Here is a 13,587-nt window from a genome sequence, read left to right on the forward strand (position 1 = left end):
TGCTCAGGCTCTGTGTCCTGTGCTCATCATCCTCACTGCTCTCTCTGAAACGTCCCTGACGAGGATGGAGAGGTAACCGCAAGGCTTACCTTGTCACATAACCCTTTTTTTTTTCTTTGAAAAGTAAAGACCCAGAGGGATAGAAAATGGAGTTGCCAAATGTGCCACAGGCACCAAAGCTGTTATCTAAGGAGAGCATAGAAAAGTGATGGTGGGATCAGACAATATGTTGGGATATTGATGTGGTGGCCTTGAGTTGACCAGTTGCAGGGGCACGATGGGCACAAAACCCTTATAGTAGGGGACTGAGGAGCAAATGATCTGAGGAGAGGTTGAAGCAGTTTGGCTTTGAAGGTCATCCATGAATGTGCCAGTAGCTGCAGAATGACATGTGGGAAGGGGGTTGGGTCCCCCCCACCCCCCCGTGTGTTGTGGGACGCTGCAGTGTACACGGAGAGCAGGTGACAATTCAGGAGACGCCTGATAAGTGCAGCAGCAAAGTGCCTGAGCAGGTGGAAGGCATGGGATCCCGAGCACGGGTGAGGGCTGGCTGCAGTCCCCAGCAGGCGTGCCCAGCGCCAGCAGGGAATGCCAGGGGACAGTGAGTTCCCCTGAGTGTGAGAAGCAGTCGTAGCCGTACCTCACTGTTTCTGTGTTCTGCATAAATTATTAGAAAAGTTCATTGAATGTCAAGAGTCTTGCTAATGAGAAAGGTACTGGTGTTTGTATGATGGGCATGAAACTGAGGATCAGTGTTCTTCTAGTTATGGATTTCAGATTATTTTGAAAGACTTACATTGTTGTGATCAGTGCTCAGGTTCTTAACTTGTTCTTTCCTGGGGTACAACGGGAGAGTGTGGAGCACTTAGATAGGAGGAAGACAGGTGTCTTGGACTAGGAGTTTGTACCCCAGGAGAGGCTGGGTAAGGCGGGGCCTTGAGGATGGTGAGCAGGCTGTGGGGTCTACACCGGAGGCCCCTTGAGCTTGAAGGCTGTCTAAGTGGAGGCATTAGAATAAGGGCGCTGGAAGAGCTGAGCACGGATTGAGGTGGTGATAGAGGAGAGTGCTCGGCATGGCTGCTCCGGAGAGGCCCTTGATGCCCAGGCATGAGATTGGGATGTGGTGCAGGGTGGGGAGGAAGTGAGGAATGTCCCTGAGCACGTGCAGGCCTACTGTGGACCAGGTCAGGCTCAGGGGTCCTGATGTCGCATTATTTCGTTCCATAGAGTGAGGACCACTGGAGAAAATGTCACAGGAAAAACTTGTTCAAGACCTGAATTGTGGCCGCGGCGGACGGGGCGGTGGACAATGAGGAAGTGATCTGTACAGGTACTGTAGGTGGGGCGCTGCGGGACTGGGTCCACAGCACCAGGAATACAGGGGTCCTGTCCCTCAGGTGATAGTTTGCCGCAGGATCTGGGAGTTATCCTGCAGTAAGGCTGGGAGGGAGACTGGCGGGGACTTCACAGAGCACCAGCACGCATGCCCAGAAAACACCAATCGGAGCGCAGCACTTGCTCTCGCCCACAACCAGCCTGGTGGTCTGGACTTCCGCCTCCGGTTGCGGCCTGGGGTCTCAGGTGTGGAAAACGACGGGAATGGTACAAGTGCTGTAGGTTGATGCCTGGGAAATGGGTCCACAGCATCAGAGAAACAGGGGTCCTGTCCCTCAACTGATAGCTAGCAACAGGTTCTGGGCCTAATCCTGCACTGAGGCTGGCAGGGAGACTGGCAGACAGTTCAGTGGTCTCATGCGCGCATGCCTCGAAAACGCCTGTTGGCGCGCAGCACCTGCTCCTGGCCACAGCCTTCCTGCTGGCCTGCGCTTCCGGCTCCAGTTGCAGGTTCCGAGGGTTGCGCTAGGGAGGTGTCCTTCCTGGGCCGTTTGGGCAGGTGTTTTCCATTCACTGACTCTCATCTTCATCCTGCTTCACTTCATTAGCCATTTGGGTCTATCACTCTGAGCAGAATGTCAGAGGAAAAGACACAGCTTCCGTTCAGTTTACGGTCGTCTGTTTCTCTGGACAGCAGAGGGCAGTGTTGCGTCCTGTATGTGGTAGTCCTCTCCGCTACCCTTCCTGCTGGAAAAATACTGGCCTCTTACAGAGGTAGTAGAAACATTGTGGGACTGCAGGCTTATAGCCACCTAGCTGTCTTATTGTTTCAGTAAGTTCAAGAGTAAAATGAATTATATACACAGAAGGTCTTTGCTTTTTAAATTACCCTTTCTTCTAAGTTGCTGCCTGGGTTCCTTAGGGCATGTATTTGTGCTTCTCTGAATTGAGTCAACATTGTCTTTCCCATATCATTTTAGGTTTATGGGCTTTTACGACTATTCTTTAGATATATAAGTCACTTAAACCTCATTGTAGATTTTAGTCCGTCGATTACATTCATGAAAATAGAATTTGACGGGGTTGACTGATGGCAATTGGTAGAACTCTGTGAGTTCTCAAGGTGCCTACTTTGAAGGGGACTGAGGCATCATTGTCCTATATACAATGTTTCTTGTATGTAGTATCTTCTTTAATATCTGAACAGACCGTATATATAACCAGAAAATTTAAATTTGCAAACACTTCACAATATTTTACTGAGCCCCCACTCAGGGCCAGGTCCTCCTCCAGGTGCTGAGGGGAAAAGAGTGCAACAGACATGCACCAACTACAGCCCCTGCTCCCAGAAGGGACAACTGTGCTGCTATCGTTGGTTCATAGGTCAGTGCATCTTAAACTTACGATTCACAGAGTCTGCCCTGGCTGGAGTCGCTCAATGGACTGAGACCAGGCCACGAACCAAAAGGTTACCAGTTCCATTTCTAGTCAGGGCACATGCCTTGGTTGCAGGCCAAGTCCCCAGTTGGGGATCTATGAGAGGCAACCTATCAATGTATCTCTAACACATCCATATTTCTCTCTCCTCCCTCCCTTCCCCTCTTTCTAAAAGTAAATTTTAAAAAAATTCACAGAAACTTTATCAAAAGTTTTCAATGGTCTGTTTGTCTCCTCTTCCTCTGCTTTCCCCATCTCTCTAACAATAAGTAAATAAAATCTTTTAAAAATTGCTTTACTGAATTTTAAAAGAGGAAATTGAAGTCATGATGCAGAAATGACCCTTAGTATATTTGAAATTCATTTTTAGATTCAAAATGTCTAAGAACCCGATCACAAAATGCTTTTGTCAATATTGGGTGATGGTACTGTGGTTCAAAATATTTTACCTGTCTGCCAAATTTTCTACAGTGAGGTTTGAGTGACTGCTATAACTGAAGTATATACAGTAGTCCCTCTATCGCGGCCTCACTGTATCGCGGGATTTATCGCAGGATTCTGCGGTACTGTACATATGCGTATATTGTTAAAGTTACGTAGATTAAGAGTGTAGAATATGGTTAAGAACGTAAGTAGTGTTTATAAAACTGTGGAAAGATTAATAAGGGAGTGGTAAAGGTTAATAAGGGACTGGGAATGGTTTATAAGTGTGTGGGAAGGGTTTATAAAACCTTAAAATACATATAAATACTAAAATAAATGTAAGGTTCCTACTTCACGGATTTTCACCTATCACGGGGGTCTAGAACTTAATACCCACTATAGAGTGAGGCCGCAATATAGAGAGGGACTACTGTATACTTACCAATTATGGAAAAGAGGCTAATTTTTTTCTAGCAGGAAGGGCGGGGGAAAGGAGGACCAGCATATACACGAAGCAACACTGCCCTCTGCTATCCAGAGAAACAGAAGGCCATTCACTGAAGGGAAGATGCGTCTTTCCTTCTGACATTTAACCAGAATCCGAGACCCCTATAGCTGATGCAGTCAAGCGGGTCGATGATGAGTATCCGTAAATGGAAAAGAACCTGCCCAAACCACCCCAGCAAGGCCCTAGTGCAGCCCTCGGAACCTGCAACTGGAGCCGGAAGTGCAGGCCAGGAGGAAAGTACTGGCCAGGAGCAAGTGCTCTGCTCCGATTGCCGTTTTCTGGGCATGCGCGCTGGTGCTCTGTGACATCTCTGCCAGTCTCCCTGCCAGCCTTATTGCAGGATGAGTCCCAGATTCAGCTGAGGGACAGGACCCCGGTTTTCATGGTGCTGTGCACCCACTTCCCCAGCGCCCCACCTACAGTACCTGTACCGTTTCCTTCCTCCCTGTCCACCACCAGCCACACCTACCCCCGCCCCGGGTCCAGGTCTTGAACAAGCTCTTCCTTTGACATTTTCTCCCGTGGTCCTTGATCTCAGGACCCCTGAGCATGACCTGGTCAACACGAGGCCTCCATGTCCTTAGGGACATTCCCCACTTCCTCCCCACCCGGCATCCGCAGTCCAAGCTCATGCCTGGGCATCAGGGACCCCTGTACCCCTCCAGGGCAGCTGTGCCCAGCACTCTACTCCATCATCACCTCAAACCGCGCTCTGCTCTTCCAGTGCCCGTCTTCTAATGCCTCGTGTTAGACAGCCGTCAAGAACACGGGGCCTCCAGTGTGGACCCCACAGCCTGCTTACCATCCACAAGGCCCCTCCTTACCCAGCGTTTCCTGGGGTAGAAGCTCCTCCTCAAACACACCTGTCTTGCTGGTCTCTACCTGCTCCACACTCTCCTGTTGTGCCCCAGGTAGACTGGATTGGCAACCCCAGACAAGGCACAGCTCATTGCTTCTGTCTTCTGCACTGGATGCAAGAGGGTGGCTAGTGAGGAAGGTGTAATGGGTCATTTTTTACTCTTTGCCATTTTTGTGTTTTACCCCAGTGGCAGGTTATTTTTTGCTCATGTATCCTAGCAACCTTGAGGCCCCCGCCCTTTGCTAGCTGACCCTAGCTGTAGCCAAGGACATGAGTATAGTTTTGCGCCAAGTGTTTATCAGCTGAAGCCCCTTCTAAATTAGAAAGTGTGTGTATATGTAGTTTCTCACACCTGTGTAGTTTTTTTTTTTCTTTTGCTGTTATCTGGCTACCCCAAGGACATATGTATAGTTCTTTTGCCTTTAAAAACCTTTTAGTATGTAAGGCGGGGTGGCTCTCCCATCTTCTGCTTCTGAAAGTGGGAAGACCCGTCCCTGGCCAGGTAAATAAACTCCATAAATTTATTTCTAAATTGCCTCATGTCCTCTTTGCTTGCAAATGCTCCATAACAGAAGGCAGTGGTGCAGGTAGCATGAGGGTGAACGCGAGAAGCAGTGCTCTCCTGGTCATGGATTTCAAATGAACACTTCAGGATGGTTTAAATATTTCTCATCAATGATCAAGTGCTCACATGCAGACAGGGTTGTAACCTTCATTGGGCCACAACAGCAGAGCATAGGGCGGGGTGGAGGAGAGGAAGCAGCCAGGGAGATGTATTAGAAGGGGTGTTTATATTCCTGGGGAGGCTTGAGCAGGAGAGGCCTGGTGAACCTTGAGGAAGGCTGTGGGATCCTCACTGGAGGCCCCTAGAGGTTCATGGCTCTCTAAGCAGAGGCACCAGAGGAAGCAGCAGGTCGCCCAGGGCCCAGTGTTCACAGGTACAGGAGAAGGAATGTTACAAGGGTCATCACAGAGGGGCGCTAGGTTTCCTGATGCCCAGGGCATCCAGTGGATAGGAAAACAGAGCATGGGGGGGGGGGACCTCCTTGAGGACCCAGAGTCTCCGGGTTGACCAGGTCAGGCTCTTGGACCTTGAAATTCCCCTGGAGGGTTTCGGAGGAATGAGGGCTGAGAGGAGGATGGGGCTTGTGACCTAGTACGAGCTCTGGCAGGGCTAGGGGTTAGGAGTGAGGGAACAGAAGAGCATGGCGAGAGCACTGGTAAGGGTCCCGCATGTGTGGCAGTGGGGCGACTTGGGCCCCAGGAGCTGGACATCACGGGCCAGGCCCGGCAGCCTCAGGTGCCGAAGTGGTCTGCAAGAAGTGGCTGGGAGGCTGGCACCACCGCCGCACCCCTCCAGGAGCAGCCAATCAGTGTGCAGTCGCCTCCCTAGAGCTTCCTTTCTGGGGGCCCGGAGTTCCGGCCACCGTCCCTGTGATTCCGAGGGCGGGACTATGGAAGCAACCCTATCTGGGCTGATTCACTGGAACTTCTTGCAGTATTCTATACTTTTCTGTGATACTTCAGTCTTCCCTCTGGTATTAGCTAGCGTCCAACTGATGTTAGGACTCTGCATGGGGAAGTAGCAGAAGGGACGGGTTTTTGTTCTGTGGTTCGTAGCCTTCAGTTTCTTTGCTCAGCAGGGGGCACTGTTGCACCTTGCAAGTGGCCCTGCTCCCCTGTCCCCCGCCCTACGTTCCTCAAAAAACACCCACCAGAGACTTCCGGCCAAGATGGAGGCTTAGACGGACGCGCTAGGTCTCCCTCTACAACTAGAGAGGAATACAACTACTTCAAAACAAAGAATAACTAGAAATTCCAGAAAATAAAACTACATGGAAGCCCAACATATGAAGTTATAAACCAGCGGCGCTCTTTGGGCAGGTAGGAAGAGCGAAAGGGGGCGGTGCTGTTTGCGGTCGCACCAGGGACAGCGGCGGGGAGAACAACCCCGGCTGCAGTCGAACCCCGGCAGCTCGCGACCCCAACGCTGGGGAAAGCAGCCACCACATCGCCTTGAACAGTGAGGCCCAGGGGGGGCGGGAGGATGGATCCCGGTCTCCTAGCGGAATAACTGTGTGAATCCATCTTGGACCCCCGCCCCCAAAGAAAGCGCCACAGGGCTGCGAAATAGGTCGCGGACAGGCGCCGGTCACTGGATTGTGACGCGTACACAGGCACTGCCCCCTACAGCCGGCCCAAGAAAACAAAACGCATCTGTCAAAATGAGGCAGACAACTATAGAAATCCCGGTGGCACAGCTCACCAGGCAACAGATGGAGAACCTGACAGATGAACAGATAAGAAACCTGTCAGATGCTCAGTTCTGGGCCATTGTTATCAGGTGGCTTACAGAATTCACAAAAGATCTGGAAAAAGATGAGAAAGAAGCGAAAAACACTCATAACGAAAGGAACAAAACCACATACGAGACAGATGGTGAGGAAATAAAATCCAGAGTTCATTTCAACAAACCGGAATATGGAGAAGGAACAAGCAGTCAACCAATGCAGCGAGAGGAAATGGAAAGCAACGATGAGAGGATCAGAAACCTCTGGGACAGCTATAAAAGGCCCAACATAAGAATCATTGGTTTGCCAGAGAGCGAGGAAGATGAACCAGAACTTGAAAAATTGAGTGAAAATATAATAAAGGAGAACTTCCCAGACTTGGGGAAGGAAATAGACTTACAGATCCAGGAAGCACAGAGAGTTCCAAAAAAACTGGACCCAGGGAGAACCACTCCAAGACACATTATAATCAAAATGTCAAAAATTAAAGATAAAGAGAGAATCTTAAAAGCAGCAAGAGAGAAGAAAAGAATTATGTACAAAGGGGTCCCAATTAGACTATCAGCTGACTTCTCAAGGGAGACCCTGCAGGCAAGAAGGGACTGGCAAGAAATATTCAAAGTAATGAAAATCCAAAACCTATAACCACGAATACTCTATCCAGCGAAATTGTCATTCATAATAGAAGGACAGAGAAAGTGTTTCCAGGACAAAATAAAACTGAAAGAGTTCATTAGATCCAAACCACTGTTATATGAGATGTTAAAGGGACTGGTTTAGAAAAAGGAGGATCAAGACAATGAAATCTAAAATGAAAACTGCATCACAAGAAACAACAGAAGCTAGGGAATTGAAACAAAGGCAAACTAAATAGGCAACAAGACTGGAAAAAGAACTATAGTTACGGGGAACATATTGGGGGGAGGTCAACAGGGAGGGGGAATGGGGAGAGGGAGGGAGATGATATAGGAATTAAGGATCATGGTAGGAGGGAATGGAATAGACAGAGAGGTTGAGAAGAACTGTATGCACAACTAATGGACATGATCTAAAAGGGGGGGACAACTGGAGGGAGGGGGGCCACCGGGTGGAGGGGAGCAGAGGGAAGGGAAATTGGCACAAATGTAATATTATAATCAATAAAACACATTAAAAAAAAAAAAAAACACCCACCAAATTCTAGGACAATTATCGTGGAAACAAAGGCAGGTAGTTTCTGAGATTGCGAAGGCCACTCCCATTCTGGGGCTCAGTTGCTGAAAGGTAGTGCCCCGCAGCCGCAATCTGTATTTCTCCTTCTCTGAATAGGCTTCATTGGCTTTCTCCAAGTTGTTTGGATCTTTCATCAATATATTCCTCAGATATGTTAGGCACTGAAACCTCACTTTAGAAAATGTGAAGGACTGATTAAATATAGTAATCTAAACCACAGGCCCATCACCCACCTATGACCATGAATATTTCGTGATGATTTTCTTTGATGTTTTCATACTTTAACGTGCTTTGTAAACACAATGACATTCATATTGCATTGTCACTTCAACACCTTTTGTTAACCTGAGATTTTTTTCAAATTAGTTATTTTTGTTACACTCATCTGAGAAGACTTGAAAATTTTTTTATTCATTTCTCTTCCTAAAATTACAGGTAGTGTGAAAGAGTTAAAAATTATATTTAACTACTTCTGGTCAAGATGGAGGTTTAGGTAGAGAGGCTCGGCCTCCTCGCGTGACCACAAAAAAGGAGTTAGAACTAAATCTCAAACCAAAAAACACCCAGAACTGTCAGAAAATCGAACTGTATGTAAGTCAAACAGCCAAGGATTTAAAGAAGCCACAATCGTCCAGGCGGGTAGGAGGGCGGAGACAGGGTGGAGAGGCAAGCAGACACAAGAGGCATCAGAGGATGATGGGCAGGGGCAGCCCCTCACTGGCATGTGGTAGATAAAAATCCGGACGGACACCTGGGGAGTTAGATCAGCCCCAGGCCAGACCGCACAGCCCAGGGTACCCTCACGGGGAATATAAATCCCCATTATCTTCTGACTGTAAAAACCAGTGTGGGTTGGGGCAATGGAAGAAACTGAGGATTTTCAGGAAACTTCGCTTAAAGGGCCCCAACGGTCTTAAAACGTACTCAAGCCTACCCACTCTGGGATTCAAAACCAGGACAACAACCTGGAAGGGCACCAGTCACATACCGGGAGTGGGTGAAATGACTGGAAATGGGGTGAGTGCCTGGCAAAGCCCCAGAAGCCAAGCAGTGACATAGTCCACTCTCCGAGCCCTCCCTCCACACAGAGCCACAAAATGGTGAAGTGGGTGCCCCACCCTGGCCATTACCTAAGGCTTCGCCCCACAGAATTTACAGGTGCCTTTTACAAGGTGTCAAAACACCTATACCTAATACACAGAAACAAACACAGAAAGTCTGCCAATTTGAGGAGGCAAAGAAATATGGCCCAAATGAAAGAACAGAACAAAACCCCAGAAAAAGAACTGAATGAAGCGGAGTTAGCCAACCTATCAGATGCAGCGTTTAAAACACTGGTTATCAGGATGCTCAAAGAACTCTCTGAGTATGGCAACAATATAAAGGAAGAAATGAAGGTTACACTAAGTGAAATAAAGAAAAATCTGCAGGGAACCAACAGTGAAGGGAAGGAAAGTGGGATTCAAATCAACAATATGGAATGAAAGGAAGAAATAAACATTCTACCAGAACAGAATGAAGAAACAAGCATTCAAAAATCAAGGATAGTATAAGAAGACTCTGGGACATCTCCAAATATGCCAGAAGGCAAATAGTAAGAGCAAGAAATTGAAAACCTATTTTGAAAAATAATGAAAGAAAACTTCCCTAATTCAACAAAAGAAATGGGCATACAAGTCCAGGAAGCTGAGAGTCCCAAACAAGTTGGTCCCAAAGACGACCATGCTAAGAAACACCATAATTGAAATGCCAAAGGTAAAAGATAAAGAGAGAATCTTAAAAGTAACAAGAGAAAAGCAGAGTTACCCACAAAGGAGTTCCCATAGGACTATCAGGTGATTTCTCAAAGGAAACTTTGCAGGCAAGAAGGGACTGGCAAGAAGTATTCAAAGTCATGAAAAGCAAGGACTGACAACCACGATTACGCTATCCAGCAAAGCTATCCTTTAGAATGGAAGGGCAGATAAAGTGCTTCCCAGACAAGGTAAAGCTAAAGGAGTTCATCATCACCAAGCTATATTGCATGAAATGTTAAAGGGGTTTATTTAAGAAAAAGAAAACAAAAACTATGAACATTAAAAAGGCAACAAATTCACAACTATCAACAAATGAATCTAAAAAAAAAAAAAAGAAAACTAAGGAGACAACTAGAACAGCAACAGGACCAGAGGTATAGAGATCATCTGGACAGTTATCAGTCCAGAGGGAGAAGCGGGAGAAATGGGGAAATGGTGCAGGGATTAAGAAGCATAATTGTTTGGTACAAAATAGACAGGGGGATGTTAAGAACAGCAAAGGAAATGGAGAAGCCAAAGAACTTATAATGCCAACCCATGCACATGGCAGGGGGTGGCTGGAGGGAAGAGGGGGTACCGGGTGGAGGTGGGCAAAGGGGGAGAAACTGGGAGAACTATAAGAACATAATTCTTAAAATATACTTAAATATAAAATAATATGTTAAACTGAAAAAAATATATATAGAAACACTGATACAGAAAGCAGAAATAACCCCTGAGATATAATCTTCCCAAAGACAGGGGCTATATTTTTTGCTTCATTTTTTGCTTACCGTTGTATTTTCATGATGTTAAGGAAACACTGCCCAAAGCAGTGTGTTCTCAATATATGTTTTTTGAGTAAATTAACAAGTACCTGATTTCTTCCAAATTCTTTTCTTTGTAAATAAGCTACTGTTTCATAATACTGGGATCATACTCTAATGAACCATTTCCTACACAGCTTTTCCCCTTTTCCATTCAGCAATCGCTATGTCATCACACGCTTTGAAAAGTTCTGCTGTCTCTTTTACTCTCTTCCCCAGTGAGGCTTTTATTTCATTTTCGTGTTTGGGGCAGGAAAGCATCCTGCAAACCAGTGCACAACGTGTAGTGCCTGACTGAACTTTGAGGCCCTCTCTGAGGAGCACCGAGACCCTTGACAGGTGACCCCTGCTGCGCGCCAGTTTCCACAGCTGCCAAATGAGGGCGGTAACAGCCTCTGCTTCACAGAGTGGTGGCAGCCTAAATCACCCAGCAGGTCGTTACCAGGCACTGGCAGATGGCATATTTTCCCCCTTGGTACTACCTCCAGTATTCCCTGCAATGTGTGAAGGAGGTACAGGATTTGCAGCCATGAGACCAAGTGTGAGAAAAGGCACTTTTTAGATTTACTCGCAGCAGATAGCTTTTCAACGACGCACTTGAGCTTGTTGGTGGAAAATTCACTAGTGATTTGGAGGGCATTTCAATCAAGAAGATATATATGAGGAAACCCTCCTGGCTGTAGTCACTTGGAAGACAGGGAAAAGCCCAAAGAAAAAGAGAGTAATCTGTCATTGAACCGCTTACAACACATTTTGCACATAGCATTCATTTTTACATCCTTGTGATCGCTCCCTATCCAGTATCGAATTCTGAAGGTTTTATGGTTGACATTAGGTAATTTGTGTACTTTCTTGAAATTCAACTTTCCCTATAGTCCAGGACATGCAGCTTCCACATGTCCCACATGGTTTTTTGAAACATGAAAAAAGTAATGCACACTAAACTTTTTGAAGAAATCTTTGCCCACGTTTTAGATAATTTGCCTTGCATGGATTCCTACAAGTTGACACGCATTTCCACATGTCTAACTGGAACACAGGTCAGTGCCTGCATCGTGGTGCCCTGAGAGTACTTGAGAGAATAAGAAGTGAGAGTTAAAAAAGAACACAAAGCTAGAGAGAAGTGAAATTGATTCACTAACTGCATGTCTCCTTTCCTTTTTCCACTTCCCTCTCCTCCCCCATTCTTTGCTGCTGGTCCCCCTAAACCTTGACAACCCACAAGGAATACAACAGCAGCTGTCAAAGGGCAGATCCGACTGACAGCTGCAGGCCTGAGATCGCACCTGCGATCCAAGCAAGAGGGATGAAGGAGTGCAATGAACTCCCAGGCTCTCCAAACACTAGCCTGGAGCAGTTACTGATAAAGAGCAGAAGGACCTGGGACAGACCACATAGCCTCTGCCCCTCTCTTCTCCTTGCCCCTCTCCATAAACCCCAATCCTACCTTGGCCTGCGAGTCGTCTGGTCTCAAGTCGCTCCTCAATGTATGTCAGTGGAATAAAATCTATAGCCCCTATTTGAGACACTTTAACGTTTTGTTTCTGTTTTTGTTTTTATCCGTGCCAGTACGGTGCCTTGGCTGGGATAGATCTGAAGTGTCACTGGACCCTGCTGAGGTTTCAGGCAAGGGTAGAGTCCACAGAGAAGCCCTTCCTTCCTTCTCTCTCAGGGACCACCATCAGGCTGACAGGTGAGTCCTGCTCCTGCGTTCTGCTGTTTCTCTGTAACCTGAAACTTGTAAGTTTGATTCTAGAATAGGGTTAACCTAGTGTCTGACTGTAGTCACAGCGTCCCTGTTCTTCCGCCTTTAGAGTTTTTCTGGCCCAGCACAGAATTCGATGATGGTCGCAAGATAGAAGAATGCCCTTCTCCCTTCTAATAGCGTGAACTTCTTTTCCTGCAGGAAACTCCCCCATCCAGTCAACCCCCCAAAGGAACCCCACTGTGCACATGCTCTGCCACTACAGTCCTAAGTGTTCAGTTCCTTTCTCAGTGGAGTGACTTCAGGCAAGACAACCTGGAAATCTTGAGAGTCCCTTTAGGGCTACTGAGACATGTCAAAACTTGTAATTGACTTGACCCCTTAAAACAGAAAGAAAAAGAAAGCTAACTTACAATGGGTGGCTTTCTTTGGCAAGAAGAAGCCGCTCAGAAAAGGAAGGACTCAGGCAGACTCCCATCTATGGACATCTCTCTCAAACAACTTCAGCCTTTTCCCTCCACAAAGGCCATCTCCCCTCTGTCTAGCTGATTCTTATAACCGCATTTCTTTCTGGCTTCCCTCCTTTCCTGATCCATGGGCTCCTGTCTGCCTCAGCTCCCTCTCACATTTAGACTAGAACTTCCCCTGCTGCCTCCCAAGAAGGCCCTGACCTAAGTCCAACACTTCAAAGATTTCCCAAATCCTCCAAATAACAGAGAGCAATGTATTGCACATTTCAGGGTAATTTGGCGGGGGCGGAAGGGGGGGCGGGGGCCGTTGTCCAGCATTGAGTGGCACTGGGCCTAACAGTGGCACTCAGGGAAGCACGCGTGCATTTGCCAGTGATGAGCGCTTCCCATTCCCAAGCCTTTATGATGTCATTTTGGGAATCACCACATCTGTGAAGCCACCCAAATCATTTCCTGAGTGAATGATTGAGCCCAGACCTCTAGGACCTCACTGGCTGACTGATAAGAAGCTTGCTCTCCCGGAATATTACCAACAGAGATACACTCCAGGGGATGCACATTTCACCAGGGGCCACCGATCATTTCTCCTCTCAGTCTGATGGGAATGCTCCTTATCAAGGGGATCCAGTGACAGCTGATCAAGTCCCTGAGCGCTGTCCTGTTCAATCAGATCATCCAAGCTATGAGCAAGCACAGAAGAGCAAGAAACAGGCTGCTCCTCACGTCGCCACAGGGCCATCCTCAC

General features: G+C 47.3%; 2 long non-coding RNA genes across 3 annotated transcripts in view; one reads left to right on the forward strand and one right to left on the reverse strand.

Moving 5' to 3' along the window:
* Positions 1-13,587, forward strand: part of LOC149991396 (uncharacterized) — a 67,990-nt gene that overhangs the window by 37,546 nt on the left and 16,857 nt on the right. The window contains exon 3 of one of the 2 annotated variants that reach the window (XR_016508605.1): positions 1,228-1,810. The exons of the other annotated variant lie outside the window; for it this stretch is intronic. This is a non-coding gene — a long non-coding RNA (uncharacterized LOC149991396). Of the gene's footprint in view, positions 1-1,227; positions 1,811-13,587 lie in introns of those variants that run through there. 2 annotated transcript variants of the gene reach the window in all.
* Positions 1-13,587, reverse strand: part of LOC149991397 (uncharacterized) — a 52,107-nt gene that overhangs the window by 4,198 nt on the left and 34,322 nt on the right. The gene's annotated exons all lie outside the window — the stretch shown is intronic.

The sequence above is a fragment of the Furipterus horrens genome, unplaced genomic scaffold (assembly GCF_987537825.1).
Source record: "Furipterus horrens unplaced genomic scaffold, mFurHor1.1.pri manual_scaffold_17, whole genome shotgun sequence".
In the NCBI taxonomy this organism is placed as follows: domain Eukaryota; kingdom Metazoa; phylum Chordata; class Mammalia; order Chiroptera; family Furipteridae; genus Furipterus; species Furipterus horrens.